We start from the raw sequence: 6,585 nt of genomic DNA, 5'->3' as shown, positions 1-6,585 counted from the left end.
TGGGGGGAAGGTTATAAGGATACTTAGTGATTGCCTGGAGCAAAGATCCATGAGGTTCCTTAATCACACCCACAAGGATCTTTCTCCAGTATGTGGTCACACTTAGAGAGTCCAGGGATTTGGACCTGATTGTTGAGAATCATTACACAGCTTCCTACAAGTGGTACAGCCCAGGATCTATACAGGTATTATAAGGAAACAGGTGCTCTTTTACACTGCAACTGGGTGTGAAATCATTAACATCTTTCTTTATGGCACACTAACCTCAGTTTGTCTTTCCAGGTCTACTCTCTACCTTTCTCCATCTTTCTACACCTCTGGGGGTGTAGAAATGGATCCATATTTGTGTTAAGTACGATGTCCTACTCAAGATTTATCCAGATCCCCAAGGGCTCACGGCTGCCTCTGGAATCTCAGCCCACCCAGCCTTCTTTCCCCCCTTCATTATCCCAGCTCAGACATGGGGTTCAGCCACTTCTCTGGAATTGGGAACTCTAGGATTTCTCCAAAACCACCTGCACAACCCGAATATGTGTGTGGTGGACTTTTTCTTAAAGTTCAGAGCACTATGCGGCTATCTGTTCTGCTGTCTGGGTTTCAGCGGCCCTCACCTCTCAGGCTCTGCCCACAGTGGGGGTGGGTGGGCGTGGGTGGGCGTGGGTGGGCGTGGGCATGGTCAGAACCCAGCATTGGGCTGGACGCCAGGCCGGGGTGGGCCTTCCTAGGCTCTCCTCGGGCCAGTTTCCCCCAGCCACTCTGTAACTCGTGCTCTCTGCCCCAAGATTACAAACTGAGATTTCTTGATGACTAGCAGAGGTGACTGGGACAGAAGCGACCAACCAGGGGAAACTGAACCGTGAGTCCCTCCCCTACGCTAGTGTCTGAAGAGAAGCAGCTGAGCACTTGCCTCCGGCCTAGACTGGAGCAAATCCCAGCTCACCACTTGCTGGCAGTGTGATGTGGGGCACGGCTCTTGGCGTGCCTCAGTTTCCCTATCTACAAAGTAGGGATGGCACTAACAAATAAAGCGGTATTGAGAACTAAATGAATTAAATACGGATGAACATCTTTGGATTTGGTGGCAGGCAAAAGTTTCTTAGAGTTAGTGTGTATGAAGTACTCAAGAGGATGTTTGGCACAAAGTAAAGTCTATTAAGTGTTACCTGCTTTGTTTTATTTTTTTCTCCACAAATATGCTTTATGTCTCACCCTGTCTCTCCCATGAACATGCTGGAGTAGTAACTACAGTCATTTGGTTTTGAATTATATGTACATAGCTATAGCTATATCTAAAATATCAGAGGAAAATATGTCAATACGTGGGAGGTGGGATTATGGTGTTTAATTTTTTCTTTTCTTTGTGCTTTTTCAAGTTTTCCTAGTTTTTTACATTGAACATTTGTTATTTTTGCAACTATGGAAAATGCAAAATTTTTTTTTCAAAAGAAAAACAAGTGAAGCCTCTTGGGATGACAGTGGTGTAGGGTAGAGAAATCTTTTTCCCTCTGTGTAAGTAGATTAAACCCTCAAGACGAGGCACGGCTTCTTGGCTCCTTCAGAAATGGGTAGACCTTTAATGATTCCCCATTGTTTGAATTTCATAAGAAATCTGTGATTATTTATTGCTCTTCAGACTTGCCATTTCAGCATCTTAAAAAGAAACCAACAAAGAGAAATTAAAGTGCAAGGCTTGATTCCTTCCTCCAAACCAAATTGTTCTGAAAATTTCTCTTTCAATTCCTAGATTTTAAGAGGCTTAGCCTGTTTCCTGCCCCCTAATTGCTCTATTAATTTAATCTGTTCAAAGTCTCCCCAGAGTCTAAATCATGGGTCCTCAGGGTTGGTTTGGGCTGGTTTTAGCTGGCCTGGTCTCTTCCAAAGAGTTGTGCTGAGCTGTTTTATGTGTTACCCTGAGTTCTATTTTGCTAGCTTTTTCCTTCCAAGAGGGTTTCTCCTGGCCTAATTAAGTAAGCTCTTGTATTTGCACGAAGTTGCACATTAAGTGAAATGATGTGCACTAATTTTCCTTTTCTCCAGTAGACACCTGGAGCTACGCATTTGTCCTCATTTTCTTGTTTTGGTTCCTGATCATTTCTCTTATGGGCACTCAGTTTTATGTTTACGTAGCATAAATCGGTTCTTTACATAAAAACAGACCCCAAGCAAGTTAGTTCACTTTCATTTCCTTACCTATAAAGTGGGCATAAAAACATATGTATTGGTTTCCTAGGTCTGCTGTAACAAATGACCATAAACACAGTGGCTTAAAATAATAGAAATTGATTTTTTCATAATTTTAGAGGCAAGAAGTACAGAATTGAGGTGTCAGCAAGGTCATACCCACCAAAGGGTCTGGAGGAGAATCCTTCCAGCTCTGGTCTTCCTTGGTTTGTGGCCACATTACTCCCATTGTCTGCTTCCAGCTTCCCGTGGCCTTTCCTGTGTCTCTCCTGTCTTATGGCCTCCTTTCTCTCCTAAGACCACCAAGTCATCCAATTTAGGGCCTTCTCTAAATCCAGGATGATCTTACCCCTAGATACTTAATTATATCTACAAAGACCCTGTTTCCAAATAAGATCACATTCACAGGTACTTAGGGTTATGATTTAGATATTTCTTTTGGGAACACACTATGCACCCATTATTGCCTATCGACCTTGTTGAGTTGCTGTGTGAGTATTAAAAATGCTATGATAGGGCAGCCCTGGTGGCCCAGTGGTTTAGCGCCGCCTTCAGCCCAGGGTCTGATCCTGGAGGCTTGGGATCGAGTCCCAGGTCGGGCTCCCTGCATGAAGCCTGCTTCTCCCTCTGTCTGTGTCTCTGCCTCTCTCTCTCTCTCTCTCTCTGTGTCTGTAAATAAAATCTTTAAAATAAATAAAATAAAATAAAATAAAAATGCTATGATAATATACTATAATGCAGCTTCCACAGTGCCTCACACACAGTAGGTGCTCAATCAGTAATGATAATTACTGTCGCTAAGTGAGTGCTTACATTGGGCCAGGCCTGACACCAAGCCTATCTCTGCTTCAACCCACTTGCTCCCAAGGGCATCTCTCTGAAAGAGGTAATGCCTCATGGTACAGAGGAGCAAACTGCAGTTTCAGAAGCTTCAAGGGGATGGTAGTAAGAAGTGGAGCTCACAAACTGAGGTTTTTGTGACTTCAGAGCCTATCCCTTGTCCATTGCACCTGATCACCTCAGTGTCGCTTGTCTTTCTCGTCCTCTGCTATAATCCAGCATCTTCCCCTCACCCCTCTCACACTTTGGACTCTGACCCAGAACTGTGTTTGGTGGGAATCATTAGCAATGGAGGAAGAGAAAGAGAGAAGTTTCTCTGGGCTTCCACACCTGCTTGAGTGTCCTGGTGACATGGCAGGTGGCTTGCCCCAGGCTGAGTGACCTGAGTGAGAGGAGGAAGTCATAGTGCTCACCTTTTATGTGCTCACCTGGGAAGTCACACATCACTTCTGCCACATGAATTTGTTGGAAGTGAGTCACTAAATTCAGCCCATACTCAAGGGGAGGCGAATTTGGTATTACCCCTTGGAAGACCTATCAGAGACATGTTTAAAACTTTGAAAGACATATCTGTGGACATATTAAAAATACCATACTCCATGAGAGGAAGATGCGTTCATCAAAGAACTTGATCTGGCTATTTAAACCACGTTAGCCACACAAAGGCTTAGGAGAAGGAGCTGAGGAGAGCTAAGTTGTACCACATAAACCAATGGGAAGAATTTGAACATTAGGTCGAAAGAAGGGAAGAAGGAAGGAAAGGAAGTGAGGAGACAGAGAGAGCATGAGCTTGGCAAAGGCTTGTTAAGAACAGGTCTCGCTGATGTTTGATGTTGACCAAACTTTTCTACACACACACATTATCTCATGTGAGAGGCTTTTATTTTTTTAGTATTATTGTGTGTGTGTTTTTAAGATTTTATCTATTTATTTATTTGAGAAAGAAAGAGAAGGGCGAGGAGCAGAAGGGAAGGGAGAGAGAGAGAGTCAGGCAGACTCCATGCCGAGTGCAGAGCCCGTTGCCGGGCTCGATCTCGCGACCCTGAGATCATGACCTAAGCCAAAATCAAGAGTCTAATGCTCAGTGGACTGAGCCACCCAGGTGCCCCATGAGAGGCTTTTAGTGGTGATTATAGACTGGCAGTTTCAGGGCGGAAGCAGGGACCACACTTGAGGACAGTAAGCCAATTTGTGCATTTACACTATGTTACAGAAGCAGATGCTAGAATTCTAGCCAGAAGGCCCCTGGGAATTCTCAGAAATCTTAAGAAAAGCAATGACATTTCCATGAGCTTGGAGAAGGGAGCCGACTTAGGAAGCAACAGGCAGGCCCTGCTCTGGAGTTATTACTGAGCACAGTGCGCAGAGAGTACTTCACCTGGAGAAGCAGAGCCCGTCCTAATTTCCAAAAGCAGCCTTCAGGCGAGAGGATGGGTAACCAGCTCTTTGGGGTTAATTTCTCAGAGGATTCAGGGTTTCTGACAAAATCCTAAAATGCCATTTTGCCGTTTTTCTTCATTACTGCAAGCCATCTGCTTCTCTCTTCTGTAATGATTTGAGATGGGGTATTTAAGGGGCTTCAGGCTTAATTAAACCTGAAAAATAAATTCGGTGTCACTCAGCTTCAGGTATGATATCAACATTATAGTGTCTATCATTCTATTCCATGTAGTTACTGGATTCGTATACCTCCTTTTTTTTTTTTTTTTTAAAGATTTTACTTATTTTATTGCGAGAGAGAGAGAGCAAGCGAGAGCATACACACAAGCATGAGCAGAAGGAGGGGCAGAGGGAGAAGCAGGCTCCCCAAGGAGTAGGGACCCTGACTGAGGGCTCAATCCCAGAACCCCAGGATCATGACCTAAGACGAAGGCAGACACTTAACTGACTGAGCCACCAGGTGCCCTCTTCTTTCTTTTAAGAAAAATAAAGCCCTCTTGAAAAATCTCTTGAAGAACATCCCTCATATTTTAATATTTAACAAAAACCCTTATGACAAGGAAAGGCACCCAAGGAAAGAGGGTTATTGGAGGAGAGAACATCCTGAAGCTCAAATGTTGAACATTTCTCCAAGACTCTATTTGGCCGAGTCATTACATATTTGAAAGTCATGCCTGGGTTCTTTCTTGTAAGTCACTGTGTCCATCAAAGGAGGCACTTGGCTCTCCCTGTAGCCCCAGTGTTCGACATGGTCAATGTGCTATAACTATTTGTTGACTTGGGCATTCCTAAGAGATTGTTAACACTGAGAGGTTAATTGGGATCTAGTTCTAGGAAATTCCCAAAGGTAAAAATACTTTGGTGTAAATGAAGCCCCTGATCATAAGGTCCTGAATTTCCTTGTTCTTTACTAATTTTGATCAAGATTCAGGAAGGCAGAGGGGGTAATTCCCAGGGTGGGATTTGGGGGAATGTAGGGGAAGATGGCAGAGGGCTGGGGTATTTGTCCATGCTATCTACACACATTAAGGTTAGTGCTTTTAGACCTCCTTTTGCCTGTTTTCAAAAACGTCACTATCAAAAGTTATTCAAAATAACCGAATGATGAATAGACTTTGTAAAATGTCCATTACCCACTGAATTAGATACTGTCTTGTATTATTCTCCTTACTTTTATCGCTATACCTTGAGTCTCAAATAGATGTTGAATTCCATGAGAATAGGGCCCTATCTTTCCCATCTCAGGCCCCTGCTGCAGCCCTCTGTGGCTCCATCCTCCCTCCACTACTAGTCCTTCCCCAAGTTCACCAATACCTCCTGTCTTCAGGCTCAGTACACTTGCTCAGTTCCGTAAATAATGGATGAGTCAGCTGGAGCTTCTTATCCCTTAAGACATAGAGGAGATTGTCTCAAGGAACACCCGGTGCCTTCTCCCAGCCTTTTGCACATTCCTGGGAGGACCTATGTTCTGGGTTACCTCTTGTTCTGACCTCCTGTTCCTATGAATTAGTTCACCTTAGGGCTTGTCTTGCTGTTTCTTATAACCTAATTGTGAGACCCAGCCATTTCCTTATTTTCTGTAAATTTGCATGGACATATCTTTGTATGTATGGCAGACTTTATTTTTACCAAAAATTCAGGAAGACAGTAGGCTCTGTATCACAGAAAGACAAGTTACTTTACTCATTCTTTATAGCCTCCTTGGTTGTGTTCTTAAAAATATCCTTCTGGGGCCACCTGGGTGGCTCAGTCGGTTGAGTGTCCAATTCTGGATTTCAGCTCAGGTCATCTCAGGGTTGTGAGATCAAGCCCCACATCAGGCTCCACACTGGGCATGGAGCCTGCTTGGGGTTCTTTCCCTCTCCCTCAGCCCTTCTCCATCCCTCACCCAAGCTTGCTCTTTTCTCTAAAAAAAATCCTTCTGCCATTTCTTCTGTCAGGTTATGTAACCTCCTCTCCATCTTCTCTCTTCTTCTTTTCCTTTCTCATAGGAGAAAACAAAACTTACAACTGTCCTTTCCCCCACAACAATTCTTCACATTTTCTGAGCCTCCTGTACATCTTCAAGGACCACACTAAAGTTTTAAAATTACCACCCCAAGGAAAGGCTCTTCTTAAATTCTA

The 6,585-nt window shown here is 43.9% G+C and overlaps 1 long non-coding RNA gene across 1 annotated transcript; it reads right to left on the bottom strand.

The window, feature by feature from the left end:
* Nucleotides 1-1,587: 1,587 nt before the first annotated feature.
* On the bottom strand, nucleotides 1,588-2,829 carry LOC144282824 (uncharacterized). The gene is made up of 2 exons (XR_013351237.1): nucleotides 2,345-2,829; nucleotides 1,588-1,650 (listed from the first exon to the last, which is right to left on the bottom strand). It is a non-coding gene; the product is annotated as an uncharacterized LOC144282824 (long non-coding RNA).
* Between the last annotated feature and the right edge of the window lie 3,756 nt (nucleotides 2,830-6,585).

Source organism: Canis aureus, chromosome 14 (genome assembly GCF_053574225.1).
Source record: "Canis aureus isolate CA01 chromosome 14, VMU_Caureus_v.1.0, whole genome shotgun sequence".
NCBI classification, from domain to species: Eukaryota; Metazoa; Chordata; class Mammalia; order Carnivora; family Canidae; genus Canis; species Canis aureus.
The sequence above is the reverse complement of the archived record's forward strand: the minus strand, read 5'-3'. Positions and strand labels throughout refer to the sequence as shown.